We start from the raw sequence: 15,924 nt of genomic DNA on the forward strand, positions 1-15,924 counted from the left end.
AAGAAATGATAATCTGTTCTGGGCCAGACAGAACAAAAGAATTCATGAAAGGATGAGATAGTATAGTACCATATTTTTGAGGCATTTATGCTCTAATTTTAAAGGGTTTGGTTCATAATGGCCTATATATTAAAGCCTGCAATTTATAAGAATAAAAACCTATGCAAGAAAAGAATCAAGAGTTCCAGGTTTGGTTATGAATGCATTCTGCTTCAAAAGCCTTTTCAAAACATTCGCTAAACAGGCATGTTTAATTTTACTAGGAAACAATAACAACAACAACAACAAAAAAAGCATGCTAACATCGTTAACTTCTCTGGCCGTACGTTACTATTGACAAGAATGGAATCCCATCAGATCAGCACTATCCTCCCCCTCCCACTGCCAATTCCTACAATTTTTTAAAATTCATATTTTATGAACAAAATTTGCCCATAGATGTATCACTCTGAAATACTTCTACAAGGATTAAATGTACTTACTAGTGCCTTTTAGAACTTAACAGTAGCTTCCAGTACCTACAAACCTATTATTTTAGTAATTGGTAGAGCATGCAAATTATCTGAAACAATGCAAAGCACAACGGCCATAAAATACTGTTCTACCCAAGGCACTTTAACATCAACATGGGCTAATATTTAGCAACCAAATCAACACAGTGAACATTTATGTTAATTCATTAAGCTGGAGAAGGCTGCAAGCAAAGGGGTTGGGGGTAAGTTGTTCTTATGTTTTTACCTCAGAACATATGCAAGTTTTCATTGCAACTAAAGCCCATTTAAAAAAAAAAAAAAAAAAAAAAGAAGGATGTTACGATAAAATGAAAATGGGTAACTTGCAAATTGAAATACTGGTCTGATGCATGTGGCTTTCTTTTTAAAGCAAGTGCTGCTGCCTTAGCTATTAATGGTTCTTTGGAAAAATATACACCAATGCTCACCAAGAGTAATAGGCAAGCTACTGCAGATTGACCTACCTCTTCCTACATGAAAAAAACAGCAAAGCCTCATGTCTTTTTACTGATTGGTATCGGCCTCTTTCAGAGGAGACTGTTCTGTCAGCAAAGGCCAAGATTTCCAAAGGCAGCACCCCGGGAATTTGCAGGCCATTGCCAGGCTGCCACCTCACCATGCAACAACATCCTCAAATCTGCCAGCATCACCACTCATGCAATTGTTCCCAGTGATCTGGAATGATTTAAGTATTCGTAAGCTGCAAGTCCTTTCTTAAGTGAGTATTTTGACTTGACAGGGTCAAAGTGGTTATATATGTGCAGTAATAACAGCAGATCTAAGGGAATGGTAAGCCTCCAGCAAAAGAAGAGGTGAAAAATAGCTGTGCAATGGCCCCTTCATCTATACTGCAGTCAGAGGAGAACATTGCATTAACCACAGCCTAACCCCAGACATCATAAACATCTCAGGGGAAAGAAACCCCTTCTTTGAGAGTTTGACAGCCTTCCTGCAGGGAGAGCTGGTGCTGAGTGCTTGCCTTTTGCTGATAATAAGAATCCTGTTGAATGTGCACAGGTCCATGGAGCTGCTTTGCAGAAGCAGGAGGAGGGACCAACACAGACCTGACATGGCTTCAAGTTCAATTATCCCTTCAACAATGTTTTATATGGAAATCCATGATCTCAGTCCCCCCAAAAATTAAGGCTCTGCAAATGCTATGCACAAAAGAATTTCCATCTGCACAGAAACAGAGTGGAGCACAGAAGAGTCGCAGAAGAATTCTTCCTCATCCTTCCTCTTGCACTGATTTCCGGGGACAATCACCCAGGCTGTTCTTTTCAAATTTTATACTGAAGTCTTGCTATGGCTTCCAGTGATTTCACTTGCTGTGAACTCTTCCACCGACTTCAGTGGAAAGAGGGCTGTATCCTGAAGATTCTCCAGAAAACTGAAACAAGAGCTTTAGTGAAATAATTCAAGGAAGCATACTCCCTACTACACCTAATTACACTTGACTTTATTCTTAAGCTATGGTGATCCACAGCCATTCTCAATTACACACAATGGAAACATCAAAAGAAACCTGGTGGGACAATTTGAGATATTTGAGACAGCTTACCAAGAAAACAAAAAACCCCAAAAAACACTACAGCAGATAAAACAGTATCTAGTTTATTACATATAGAAAGAGATTTCCAGAATTTACAAACACCCACATTTTCATTCCAGGGAAAGAGTCAATTTGAAAAGTTCACCCTTTTTTTTTGTTTTCAATTTGTTTTGTGGTTTTCTGTTGGTTGGTTTTTTTTTTCTTTACAATATATACAATGGAAGACTTTGATTTCTTTTTTCTGATTTTTTGTCAGTTCCTGTGCAATTGATGAATTCAAGTTGACACTTGTAAATACCATGTACAGTAATGTTTGTCTTCATTGTAGTTAATACAGACTATTATTTTACAAGGAGTACAAAATTATTTTTCTTTTGGAAAGAACTCAACTCAACATCAGGGTTATCTTACAACTGATAGTATCAGTAAATATGACTGTACAATCAAGGCCCAGGGACCAATGACTCATATTATATTATTTTCTGAATTACAATCTTAAAACAAGAATAGTACCCTACTCTATTCTTAGAAGCCTTGTTTTAAGCAGGTTTCCCACTCTGTTTACAACAGAATATAGTATACCTCAGTTCCACATCAAAAAAGATGTGCTGTAGGAAAAGTTACATTTTAATTAAAAAAGTACATGTATAAATCAAAACCTATGTTAAATATTTAATACTCTTCAACCAACATTAAGTTTTGTATGTAATAATTTACAATGATGATTTGTCATACAGGTTTTCAGCAGCAAATGAAGTTGTGTAAATGTGCTAGTAAAATACCCATTCTCACCATGACATAGTGGTGGGCACATCAGTTCATCGTGGCCAGCTAAGTCCTTATGGTAGAGGATGAAGTAAGAGAGACTAATTGTCCAGGTGTCACAGTGCTTCTGCTTGGCACAACACAGGATGTGCAGCTCAGTCAACTAACTCCTGAGGTTTGTGTAAAGTAAACAAACTGAACTGGATGCATCGTACCCATTTACAGAGGAAGAGGAGGAGGAAGAGGAGGTGAGGTCCTAGTTGTGATAGCATGAAACATTTATAGTCTTGATACCCATGAGTTAAAAGAAGGATTTGCTGAGGTTGTATAGGTCATCATTCTGAAATTGAAAGAAAAAGAAAATTAGCATCATGGGCACTTTAAAAGCTTTTCTGTAATTATTTCCCTCCCCCTCCTTTTTTTTTTTCCTTCTTTAAAAGAGTTATCATCCAAACAGAAAATGTTAGCACCTTGAAAAATTATGGCATACACAGTTGAACTGTACTCAAGCATCTGAATCCCAAAAGCATTTAAAACAGATGTTGGCAATAAAAGTCAAAGCAGTCAGAAATACATTTAAAACTTGCAAGAGATTCACCTAAGCAGAAACAATTTAAATGTCCATACTGATTAACTCTGACAAGCTCCTGTGAGGAGACAAAAGCTCAAACCATTAGCCTGCTGGTGGTGTTTTTACCCACTACAAGAAAGATTCATCAGGCCTCCTTGTAGGGCTTCCTGGCCACCTGCAAATGCTACGGCTTGCATGAGAAGGATGACCAAGGAACAGAGCACTAGGGGTGCGGCATTACCATTCTCTATTGACGTACAAGTTACCAAAAAATTGTATCCAGCAAATCCTGCTGAAGTCCATAAATTTAATCTACATTCTGCTTCTCTCTCTGAGAGAGTACTGGGTGCCCGACAAAGTCCTGCAACCCTAATAATGCACAGCACAGGTTTACTGGGGAATGAATGTCAGAAGCTGCTTTTGACCCTGTGCCGCCACCAGTCCTCCTCATCTCTTGGCTCCAGGCTCCCTGATCTGGCACATAGCGCAACTGCCTCTGTCAACAAGTCCTCTCAACTCTGCTTTTCAGCTGATTTTACAGAGGCAGGTCACCAGTACGAGGGCTCCGATCACAGGCAACGTAGAGTGCAGTAGGGCGCTCTGGGTGCCGATCTGCCCTGCCGGCAACCCTGTGGCAGACGCTTCGGCCCCCAGCAGGGAGTGGCGTCCCCACTGGAGGACGCAGGGTTGAGGCCGCACGCCAGGACACCATGGGGTGCCTCCCCGCTGCACCCAAGGCCCTGCCGCAACGGCCGGCTGCATGCACACACGCATGCACAGTGCCAGCCGCCAGTGTCAGCCCCGCTGCCCGTGCAAGCATGCGGTCCCCGAGCCACCGCTGACCGCAGCCCCGTCCTCCTCTCCTCACACTACAGTCGCATGCAGCCGTGCCCACTGGGGACTGAACAACGCACCAGTGAAATGAATACTGTTTTTGTTTTAACTGGGGTTAGAGGGCTGCCATCATTTACATTTCAGGAGTTTCACCCAAAATCTGATGAAGCAAGACTCAGATTTTACATAAAAGTGTGTCTATTTCTATATTCGATATTAACTACGCTCCTGAAAAGATAGGTAAACAGTGCATTTTCCTCAGTACAAATAAAGGCTTCCCATAGACACGCTGAAGTAAAAAAACTGAAAAGACCTCCTGTCCTATATTCTTTAATTGCCCAAGAAACAGAATTTACTTTGTGTGGTCCTTCAAGTGAAAGGAAAGCCTATCCCTGCAAATGATGTGTGGTATGCTGTGAAAACTCCCTGGAGAATTATCTCACAGATCTCTTATTTACTTTCAACTTTCTTCTGCACTCGCATTACGATCTACTGGAATGTTCCTACCCAAATATCTATATACAGCTTCACATAGCTTTGCAGCCCTTCAACTATGTTGGACCTAAAATTAGCCAGTAATGCCACACTTTATTAATAAAGACCAGCAACAAAGGAGAAACGGCTTCATTTAAACGGAGGAGCAAAGTGTGCGTGATCTGCGTGCTGCATATCTGAGGCAGGTGTTTCACACCCAGCTCCCGTGCAGCAGGGCCAGAGGAACAGTTGGGTGCCCATCAGCAGGGCCCACAGCCCCACCTGCCCTGCACAGACAGGGCAAGCAGAAGGAAAGCAAGTAACAGCTTTTCTACGTCACTAGACCTTATTCTGCCAAGAGATTTTAAGTACATAAATAATAATTTGCAATATCAGGGCCAAGTATTATACCTCTTCACTAGTATTCAGGCCATCTAAACTTGAATACATCATATATTGAACAAAATGGCCTGCCCAATCCAATTCAGTCAATATGGCCAAGAAGTCATCACAACCGATACTTGCAGGCATTCATTCCTGCATTCAGAAGTCAGAAGACCAAAGGAAGAAAGAGAGTAACAAGTCTATTTGAAAAAAGAAACACTTCCTAGAGGAATTCACTAAGAAAATAATACTGAGGAAACCCACAGTTACAGAAACCCATATTAAAGTCCTGCACATGTGTAAAAGGCGGGCTGAAATATCCAAGAGTTTGAGATTTAGGATTAAGAGCCAGAATCATATAGGACACGAACTGGTACAGGCTGCATTTCACACAAAATTTAGCTGCGGGTATGACAGGACACCGGGGCACAGAGCGGTTTCAAGCTTGTAATTACACTTCCAGGATCTTCAGCAGTACAACATGGAAATCTGTCTGTCAACCTTCGATAAAATATCAGTAGCTTTTGTTTTCTTCTGATCTTGTGAAGGAAAAAAAATTTACTCTTCAATACAGACTGAAATTATTGATTGCAATAATTTGTTTTCATATCCCCAACTCCTCTGACAAATCTCTTTCCACAAAACAGAAATTGTGTAACTGCGAATGACAACCCACGCTACTATTACAGGACAGTGGTGCCTGTTCTGTCTGAATGCACAAAGATGCCTAGAAAACAGCCATTCTGAGGACAAAACTGCTCCTCCAAGGTCACTGGAAATAGTCAACCCATAAGGCGTTGGATCCAGGGAATTCTAGTTTGTGCATAACTTACTGCCCAAAGCCCCATCCTCCATTTTAGCACACAAATGCTCTTTGCGGGACTTAAAAGAATATTTCTTAAATTCTTGACAAAATTATCTGAAGCTCCTCTTTCCTCAGTGAATTATTACAGTATGTTTCAAGATGGAAGTACCTTATTCAGAATTGAAGTCATCGGCTGGATACCTCATTGTTTCTTATCAACAGCCATCAGCATTTCCTTAACAACATATAAAAACAGTGCAGAAGACAAGCATTTTAATAGAGTGCTACGACAGCAGCGAGCTGAGGTAAGGATCATTAAAACTACTGACATCACTGTTGGCAACCAGAGAAAAGGGAAAACCTGTGTTTAATCTATTTCCTACTCACCACAAGTTTCAGCTGGAGTCCCCAATAATGCAGCTTGTGGTTGAATTTATGGAAAAAATTAGTGATGCAAGAAAAATGTACTGAAACAAACAAGCATCTTTAAAAGTTACTACAAGGTACCCTTGACAAGTAGTCTCTGCTCAACATCTGTTACAACACACACGCAGATAACACTCACGCATGTTCCAGCTGGCAATGCTTTCTTCTCAAATCTTTTAGTCCAGGCTGGATACAACACAGTTAGCTGTAGTTCCTATTACAACTCAAGTCCCATTCTTAAATCCAGTAACTAAAAATAAGTTGATACTTCATTTTATTTCCATTATCGGGGAGCTGGAGAAGGCAAAGAGTACTTAAAATTTGAACTCCCTAAGAGCAGAATGTCTAGACAATTTAATAATATATCTTTCCTGAAGTTAACAGAATTTTCATATATAAAATAGATGTGTTGTTAAAATACACTTAAAGTGTAATCCTTACTCCTTCCTTACAATCCATTCTCTTTGAAACGTAACCAAGGAGGAACAAATATATCAAAAGAAATGAGAAGTGAAAACTCAAGCGATCCTCAAGCAAAAGACTTTCCAGTAGCCATTTTAAGCTTTTATTTGCTTTTAAGGGCCAATAATGTGTCTTGCCCCTAAAATACCAACAGAAATGCCCTTCCAAAAGGTCATTTCATTTCAAAACAAATAAAATGATGCAGAGTTGCTGTTGAAGCTCCATGATCATTTCAGCAAATAAATGCAACTACTTTGTCACTGATTAATACGCCAGGGCAAAATGCAGCCCCCAAACATCAGACCTGCTTAGTATACTGTGACACCTTTCCAGTGTTAGCTGGACATCTGTTTAGGAAACAACTCTACAGCCAATAGAGCCACGTCAATGAGAAGATGACTCCTGACTGAAGAAAATGCAGATTCTTCCAGACCTACGGAAGGGGGATCATTTCTCAACTCTGCCATCAACCTTGCTAAACCAAATGTATTCTCTAAAACTGTACCTATCCCACCAGCATCTCAACTGAAACAATAAGCAAAAAGGACAATGCATTTGTTATTTACTTTAGGATCAATCACTATTCTGGGTAGATTAGACAGTGATTTACAGCATAATGAATACATCTACCTAGTTAAAAAAAAAAAAAAAAGGAAAAGAAAGCTCAGGATCAAAAGCTCAAAATAAAAAGATAGCCATTATGAAAACACGCAGCAGACTTGTGCAGAATTTCACAAGTCGAGGTCTGCATGCAGCCTGGGCACCCTTTGTCTGGGCAGGTATAACCAAAGGTCTCTAGAAATGTGACACAACGTAAACACATTAAGTAGTCCTGAAAAACTCTTACAGCTCTTGTCTTGGTGACATTTGCGTGAGTCATCACCTAATTATAATGTAATGGTGCACACCTACTTAAAAGCTGAATTTATCCACATGTTTTTGTGTTCACTGTACTGATGACCCTAAGTAGTGTCTGTTTACATCTTGGCATTACTAACGTGTGCACAGATATGGGAAGTACCCCATTCAGATAAATTAAAAACATCCACCAAAATTTAAACTAGCTCAAATAGCTGCTTTTCAAAGAGATACAAATACGGTGTAGTTTCCCCAACCTCACATGGACAGTTGAAAGAGTAAAGGAATGCAAGAAGAAACAATGGTTGCTCTAGTATGTTAATTGCAGCCTAAGTACTAACAAAAGCAGTTCAATATAGAACTAAACAAAGTAATTACAACGTTGCTATTTAACTTGACAGGCTATAATCTACATTTAATAAGCCTAGATAAGCTTTTCTTCACTGTACCCCAAAATGCCTATTTCAGTCTTAAGTGGGGAATTACCGAGGATTCGATTTCACCAAGTCCTTTCCTATCAGGGCGAGTAACTGGATTTGATGTTTTCATCCCTTTTTTCTTCTTCGTACAGGTAATCGTTCTCTGATGGGGGAACGTAAGGACCAGTAGTAGATGGTACAGTCTTTCCCCTATGAGTTCAGACAGAATTCACTCGTTTCATGTATAGCACTGAAAAATGTCATCCTCACCACAGAGGAAGATCTTCCTCTTTTCCCCAGAAAGAGGTGGTGAGAAAAAAACAAAAAACTAAGAGACTTTTAAAATAAGATGATGAGCAGAGTCAGGTTCTTACATTTAAGAACTCATTTCCTGGGGTGTAAGTATGGTGAGAAAACACAAACTAAACCACATGCATTCTTCGGATGAGCTGCTACCCAGCAAAGAATTCGTATGTTTGTTTTCAACTTCACAGTGTGTCAACCTGATTTAAACTCTCTCAAGACAAAACTAAACCCATCACTGAGGTCAGCAAGAAAGGCTGCTGCCACAGACAGGAAGCCAAGGACTGTCTGCCCCAAGCATCTAGCATAGGAGAGTGACACTGCTGGAGGTCACATTTGCCCATTTCCAGTTTCCACCTGTAAAGAGGAAGAAACAAGCCAGCTCTCTGCACTGGTATAAAAAAAAGATACTAGAAAAAAAGAATTCACCAAGTTTGTATGTAGAAATATATTTAAGGGCTCTCCTGCTCTATTACACAACATCAGCAGCAGTTAGGGGGTACTTGACCCAAGTACTGAATTTCTGATTAAATATTTCATCTTTCAGTTTTGGAAAAAAAAAGTTACTGAGTTCTTGTTTTTCTTGAAGACTACAAGAAACAAGATATGACTAAGCCTAGAAAGAAAGAGCTTAAATTCAATAGTCTGTTTTGTAAAAAAATTCTACAATTTTCTTGCAGTGGTACAACTAAGCGATAAAGCAAAACAACTGTCCAACAGCTGCAAGTTACAAAAACCCAAGATGCAGCCCAAAGATTTTTGTTTGTTTGTTTTTTATTAAATGGAAAATACGGGAAGAGTATCTCTCATTAAAAAGTGCTACATTATAACTAGGATTCTCATGTTTGTTTCTTCCAATTTTGTAAGGACTGACAGTCTGCATCTTTCCCCTTCCTTTACTAGTAGTCCAGCTGAGTAATCACCTACAGGTTAGGTCCAGCTTACAGGAAAAGAAATTCCTTTGTTTTCAGGACTGAAAATAATGATGTTATTATGAAGCCCGGGAATGCAGGATCTCATGAGATCAATACTCCAAGTGCATCCCAAATCTTCTCATAATGCTTCTCTAATACTCTTGGCAGCATTGTTAGTGTTTGATATCCCTCAGATAAACCCACTGCTGGCTCAGGGTCTTCTCCCCTCCCCCAGACTGCAATAATGAGAAGGGATATCAAAACCTAAATGTGTATCATCTAGTTAATAGCTTCAGCCTTCACAGGACAACATTGCTTCTAAGATCCAAAGAAACTTGAAAATTCAACAACCCGGGTCATTAATTATTTTGGAATTTGTACTGTTCAGTTCACTGAGTTTTCCGAGTCTAACCCTGAAGAATTTGGGGCATTCATGCTTCCCCTGATGACCCAATAACCCACACTCAGTTCAATAAAACAACGGTGAAATGTACTTTGTATGGCTGTATCCTTGAAAGAGGAAAACACTGCTCAGTATCTATCTTTATCAAACACATGGGGAATCCAGAAACACAACTTCACTACGCAATTTGTTTCTTAAAGGAGTTTTATTAGCACAACCTTTTTTTTTTTTTAAATTACATTTATGGTAGTTTGGAATTCAATAAAACTCACCAATGCTGGGAATCATTACAACTGCTCTCCCTATGGGGAAGCAGATGACCTGTGTGCCTTTAGATGCACTCACACACCCTTAGCTTGTTAGCAATTTAAACATACACAATTAAATTTGACCAAACTTGAGTGCACTGAAGCTGTGCTCATATTATATCAACGAAATTACATCAGCAGTGGAGCTCAGCAACACATAATACCCAGTGTATCTACCACATAATCAGAATAGATCTAAGCTGCTGAATTTTCATTTTCATTATCCTTCTGTGAGTTTGTATTTCACATGCCTTTCTGGCATTGTGGTCTGGTTCCCCATTCCTGCAGCCAAACGTTGCCACTTTCTCCTGTGCTTTCCTGACCCAACTATACAATGCTTATTTTCTGCCAGATTTACTTTTCTTTGACATGGTTTTTTAACATACATAAATGTCTCAACTACCTTGAAAGTATTCTTGTGATACATGCTAAATTGTGAGAGTTCCAACTTAAAGCAAGGATTCACACCATTCGCCTTAGCTGGAGCCATTTTCCTCCCAATGGACAAGTAAGGGGAATAAGGGGAAAAAGTAGAACAGACATAAGAAAAATGGCATTTAAAAGGAAGACATACAGAAGCCCTGCAGGGGCATAACCTGGCTAGCTGACCTTCCTTTGAAATTTTCCCAGTGCAAATTAAGTAGCTAGTCTGCAGCACTTCTGGCGGCAGCACGGGAAGGAAGTTCTGCAGTGCTTTTGGATGAAACACTTCCTTAATTCCCAACAACAGTGCATTAAGTATCAAAAAAGGATAATAAGGAGGTGCTGGAAAACACATTTTGAAAAACACGCCAAGAAAACAGAGGAAGGGATAAGAACAAATGAAATGTCATAAAGTTGACAAAATTGTAACAAGTAGTTTGGAAAGCCAAGGTAGAAGCAAAGCATTCATTATTTTGACACTGTTTGCTATGCCTTAATACAAAAACTGTTACCATACAGCAGAAATAACAGTTGAAAACAAATTAGAATCATAGAATCATTTAGGCTGGAAAAGACCTTCAAGATCATGGAGTCCAACCATCAACCATGCCCACTAAACCATGTTCTGGAGTACCTTGTCTACACGCTTTTTGAATTTCTCCAGGGATGGTGACTCAACCACTTCCCTGGGCAGCCTGTTCCAATGCCTGACAAACCCTCTAAGTAAAGAAATTTCTCCTAATATCCAATCTATACCCCCCTGCAGCAACTTGAGGCCATGCCCTCTCGTCCTATCTTCAGCCACCTGACAGAAGAGACCAGCACCCACCTCACTACAACCCCCCTTCAGGTAGTTGTAGAGAGCAGTAAGGTCTCTCCTCAGCCTCCTCTTCTCCAGGCTAAACAGCCCCAGCTCCCTCAGCTGCTCCTCACAAGACTTGTGCTCCAGGCCCCTCACCAACTTGGTTGCCCTTCTCTGGACACGCTCCAGCACCTCCATGTCTTTCCTGTAGTGAGGGGCCCAAAACTGAACACAGGACTTGAGGTGCGGCCTCACCAGTGCCAAGGTAGTGCTTTAATAAAGTAAAAGGAGAAGGCCTTTGGTAAAAGGCAAAAAGCAACAGTAAATTTTGTTACAACTTGAAGCTGGACTAGAAAACAATTATTTAACCACAGACTTAGCTTTTCACCAAGATACCATCATCAGTCTGACATCAAATGAGTGACATTAACTGCTTCGACCCATTGTTTTCTCCTTTGTAGACCAAGATGATAACAAATCTTACAAGTCTACGACATCTGACATAAATTTGTTTCAGTAAGAATGTATTTTCATGTACATCCACATACATTCACAATTTATTTCTAGTTTCTAGTAATTTGCACTCATTTGACCTGACCTCTCTGCCATAAATTGTGATAATTTAGCTGGAGTCATATGGCATTTTCCTCTTCCCAGCACTTCAAATCTGATGTTCAAAATCGTTTGACACTTAAGCTGACAACTGAAATCCAAAGCATCAGCCATGCTCAAAAGCTTTTCAACAATGAAGTGCTGTGGTTGGGGTATATACAACCTAGAGGCACGTGGACAATAACACAACTGGATGCAGAAAGACCTGAAATCTAATTCTGCTTCTTGGTTTGATTTGCTATTACTCAAGTTACTTTGTCTTGGTCTCACACAAAACAGGTAAAACATCTGTCCCATCTATTTTCTACATGAAATTTTCTTGTGAGGAGGAGGAAGTCACGATGTCTCAAACACACGCAATCACTAGGGAATTATAACATCTAGGGAATTAGGTTTGAGCCTTAATCTTCCCACATCTCAGTGTCTTGACTGTGAGATGAGAACTGCTACCTGACAGAAGAGTTCAGACTGTGCTCAGGGCCAGACAGCAGGGTGATAAGTGTCTGGACAGTGCCCACATGATGACAGATGCAGGGCCGCATCTGGACAAGGTGCTATCAGTAAAATATTAGGCCAGCCATAGGTTGATGAGAACAAAAAGAACTGAAAAAATGCTTCATTCCCTGAATACTGCCTACAAACTGAAGAAGAATATATGTGGGAAATATTAATTTCTTACTACATGGTCTTAAACTGTGAGAATGCATATGCATGAGGGTGGGGGCAAAAGTATCAATGCTTAAGAAAATAAATAACATGTGAGAATTTTGTGACTGTATATATTGCCAAGCATTATTCCACATCAAAACAGATTTATAAAATCAAGTGAACTCTACATGCAAATAGAATTTTTTAGCTGGAAAAAGACACAAAATTCCAACATAAGAAAATAAGGCTTTACTGGTAGAGCAAGAGCTCTACCCTTCTACTCCCACTGATTTAGCAATCAAGATACTCTGGACTGTGATGGGATTAACTTCAAAAACAATGCTGAGCACTTTAATGAGCTCCGAGGTGGTTCATGGCTAAACTATTCATTGTACCATTTAAACACCAAAATACTTGTTTGTATATAGATTAGGTTTTCAAAATAATTGTAATCCAATTTATTTCCAGAAACCATAGTGACAAGAAAATAGTAAATATAGGGTGATGAAAGAGCACAAAGGAAATGTAATACTGATTCAAAACAATGGAGCTATCTCAAGTTTTAAGTATATGGACAGAGGAAGCAGCACCTGGCAGGCTCTACAGGAGGGGGGAGCACTACTTGGATATAGCTGTGAATTAAATCCAAATTATAAAGACCAATCAGACAAACCAAGTCTTTTACTGCTGTTTCTTTAGAGTTTCATTCAGTGAAATCCTAAAAGCCTGAATGACAGCCAATATTATATTTTAAAGTTACTAACAGCTTAAATGGACTAATCTTCACTTGTTCAGTTGCCATGATTTCAAATGGGAAACAAATCAACAGTCATGTTAATTATCCGATATAATTTTAACACCAATCTAGCATTATGAAACTGTATAATTACACAAGCAAAAGTCAAAGTAGGTAAAAGTTTTTCTCATCTCAGAATTTTCAGTCAGACATTTTAATTCAGTAATACTTGAATTCTTTTAAAAAAAACATGCCAAGTGGAAATTTTTCCCATTTAATGTAAGTTGTTCACAACAGCATCAGTAAGAATCTCACTAGATGATAGATAATGTATTATTGTGACACATAAATCTTCCACCAGTTGTCAAACCTAGTATTAAGGATAACTCTTTAAAAGCTATTAGTATAAGTCAATTGAAAATTAAAAGCATATAGCAGTACAGATTAAAGGCTTAGCATGCACACCAAAGGATCTGTATATGATGTCACATCTCATTAAGATGTCTGTGTTAATCAATGATTGAAAACATCCACAAAACATTAACCTTGGCAAAATATGTAAAAATTCAACCTTATTACACTATATGACCGCACTATATAATCTCATAAAATGAAAAGTTCTCCATGTTCTCATAACCTACGACATGAACTTGTACCATTGGCCACCCAGTCTTCTTAACCAGGAGAGGAATTCTTTAACTATCTTGGACTGCTGATAGTCTCAGTGATTACAGAAGTAATTGATGCTACATTTAAACCTCTCCCCCAGACAAATTAATCATCCTTTAATATCAACTTCATTCAAAAAGTTAGTCAAAACACACACAGAACAAGGTCTCTTCCTGAAACACGAAGTTGAATATTATACTAGTTAAGCATCAATAACAGTTTTAGAAATGGTTTGACAAAATAGTATCTGACAAGTAGTTATTGAAACTGCTAGTCTTACTGACTATAGTACTGTTTAAATTAGTGTTGATGATGGACCATAGTTTCCTTGATGTCCAAAACTAGGCATACTTTTGGCATTTAGCAGTTCAAAAACTAAAATGTGCTAGAAGGAGAAGGAAGCAGGATTAGGAAAAAGGACAAACTTTGGCACGCAGAAGTAAAGGTCCTCAAGGCAAATTACCATCAGACGTTACCTTGTGCCTCCTTTCACCACCAAGTCTTCTAACAACTGTGTATCCTACTACTGAAGTCTGTTACAGTTCAGCCATACCACAGAAAAGCCATTAACTAAAGTACCCTGAAAATAACTATTCTAGGCACATAAATATTTTCTTTTCCTTCAGAGTAACTGCTCAGTGGATTGCCCAAGTTGCAGCTAAACATAAGCTGGTTAAGGGGCAAAGACATTCATCTGCTGCAAAGCAGAAATACAGTCAGCACAAAACCCAAAGACAATGAAGTGACGGGAGAGGAAAGGAGGGTATGGACAGCACAAGAAAGACAGTCACCAAGACGACAAAATATGTCATGCCATAATCAAGAAACCTTAGCTTGCACTGGTTTCTTTGGTCTGGTTTCCTGAAGAAACAGAGCTGATGTAATTGGTAGAATAGAGAGCAGACCTTCTAAACAGGATGTAAAACTCGGTTTAACTTTGCAAAGACATAAAGTTTCAGATACACTAAGCTACTTGTATTGGCTTTGTGTGGCAAGGTTTTGGTAGCGGGGCAGTTACAGGGGTGGCTTCTGTGAGAAGCTGCTGGAAGCTTCCCCTATGTCTGACAGAGCCGATGCCAACCAGCTCCAAAACAGACCCACCACTGGCCAAGGCCGAGCCCATCAGCGATGGTGGTAGTGCGCGCCACTGGGATAACAGATTTCAGAAGGGAAAATAAAAGTTGCAGCAGGCACAGAAACTGCAGCCGGAGAGAGGAGTGAGAACATGTGAGAGAAACAGCCCTGCAGACACCAGGGTCAGTGAAGGAGGAGGGGGAGGAGGTGCTCCAGGCGCCAGAGCAGAGATTCCCCTGCAGCCCGTGGTGAAGACCCTGGTGAGGCAGGCTGTCCCCCTGCAGCCCAGGGAGGTCCACGGTGGAGCAGATCTCCACCTGCAGCCTGGGGAGGACCCCACGCCGGAGCAGGTGGGTTCCCGAAGGAGGCTGTGACCCCATGGGAACCCCACGCTGGAGCAGGTTTGCTGGCAGGACTTGTGACCCCGCGGGGGACCCATGCTGGAGCAGTCTGTGCCTGAAGGACTGCACCCTGTGGGAGGGACCCATGCTGGAAAAGTTCGTGAAGGACTGCAGACCGTGGGAAGGACCCACATTGGAGCAGGGTCAGAGTGTGATGAGTCCTGCCCCTGAGGAGGAGGAAGTGGCAGAGACAAGGTGTGATGAACTGACCGTTAACCCCATTCCCCATCCCCCTGCACCGCTGGGGGTGGGGTGGGGTGGTGGTAGGGAATCCAGGAGTGAAGCTGTGCCAGGAAGAAGGGAAGGGTGGAGGGAAGGTGTTCTGAGATTTGGGTTTATTTCTCATTACCCTACTCCAGTTGATTGGTAATAAATTGAGTTAATTTTCCCCAAGCTGAGTCTGTTTTGCCCATGATGGCAATTGGTGAGTGATCTCTCCTGTCCTTATCTCGACCCACAAGCTCTTTGTTATATTTTCTCTCCCTGTCCAGCTGAGGAGGGGGGGAATGATAGAGCAGCTTTGGTGGGCACTGGCCTCCAGCCAGAGTCAACCCACCATACTGCTGTAT

General features: G+C 40.4%; 1 protein-coding gene across 1 annotated transcript in view; it reads right to left on the reverse strand.

Moving 5' to 3' along the window:
* Window positions 1–2,105: 2,105 nt before the first annotated feature.
* Window positions 2,106–15,924, reverse strand: part of IRS1 (insulin receptor substrate 1) — a 56,458-nt gene continuing 42,639 nt past the window's right edge. The window contains exon 2 of the mRNA XM_049802827.1: window positions 2,106–3,169. The gene's annotated coding sequence lies outside the window, so the exon portion shown is untranslated. The remainder of the gene's footprint in view (window positions 3,170–15,924) is intronic.

This window comes from Accipiter gentilis, chromosome 6, assembly GCF_929443795.1.
Source record: "Accipiter gentilis chromosome 6, bAccGen1.1, whole genome shotgun sequence".
NCBI classification, from domain to species: Eukaryota; Metazoa; Chordata; class Aves; order Accipitriformes; family Accipitridae; genus Astur; species Astur gentilis.